We start from the raw sequence: 1,049 nt of genomic DNA, 5'->3' as shown, positions 1-1,049 counted from the left end.
AGAGAGTAAAACTTTCAGAACCTCCATTGGCTGATGTTCTATGACTCTTAATGAGTAGAAACAGATGTCAACATCTATGAATAATGGGAACATGGAATGTATGAATCTAGAAAAACTAGAAGTTGTCAAAAATGAAATGGAACACATAAAGATCGATATCCTAGGCATTAGTGACCTGAAATGGACTGGTTTTGGTAATTTTGAATCAGAAAACCATATGACCTACCATGCTGGGAATGACAAATTGAAGAGGAATAATGTAACATTCATTGTCACAAAAACTGTTTCAAGATCTGTCTTGAAGTACAATGCTGTCAATGATAGGATAATATCCATATGCCTACAAGGAAGAGCAGTTAACACTCTGTTATTCAAATCTATGCACCAATCACCAAAGCCAAAGATGAGGAAATTTAAGATTTCTACCAACTTCTGCAGTCTGAAATTGACTGAACATGCAATCAAGATATGTTGATTATCACTGGTGAATGGAATGCAAAAGTTGGAAACAAAGAATCATTACCAGTACCTGGAAAATTTGGCTTTGGTGATAGAAATAATGCTGGGGTTCACATGATAGAAAAAAAAAAAAAAAAATTTTCAACAAAACAAATGACAGCTATACACTTGGACTTCACCAGATGGAGTACACAGGAATCATATTGACTACATCTGTGGCAAGGGGCAATAGAAAAGCTCAGTATCTTCACCCAAAACAAGGTCAAGAGCTGACTGTGGAACAGACCATCAACTGCTTATATGCAAGGTCATGTTCAAGTTGAAGACAATTAAAGAAGTCCATGAGAGTCAAAATATTACCTTGATTATATGCCTCCTGAATTTAGAGACAATCTAAAAAATAGAATTGATGAATTGAACACCGATGACCAAAAACCCAAGGAATTGTGGGATGGCATCAAGAACATAATCTATGAAGAAAGCAAAAGGTCATTAAAAAGTCTAGAAAGGAAGAAATGACCAAAATGGATGTCAGAAGAGACTCTGAAACTTGCCTTGAGTGCAGAGTAGCTAAAGCAAATGGAAAAAAA

Source organism: Orycteropus afer, unplaced genomic scaffold (genome assembly GCF_000298275.1).
Source record: "Orycteropus afer afer isolate SDZICR_OR568_19922 unplaced genomic scaffold, OryAfe1.0 scaffold00279, whole genome shotgun sequence".
NCBI lineage: Eukaryota > Metazoa > Chordata > Mammalia > Tubulidentata > Orycteropodidae > Orycteropus > Orycteropus afer.
The sequence above is the reverse complement of the archived record's forward strand: the minus strand, read 5'-3'. Positions refer to the sequence as shown.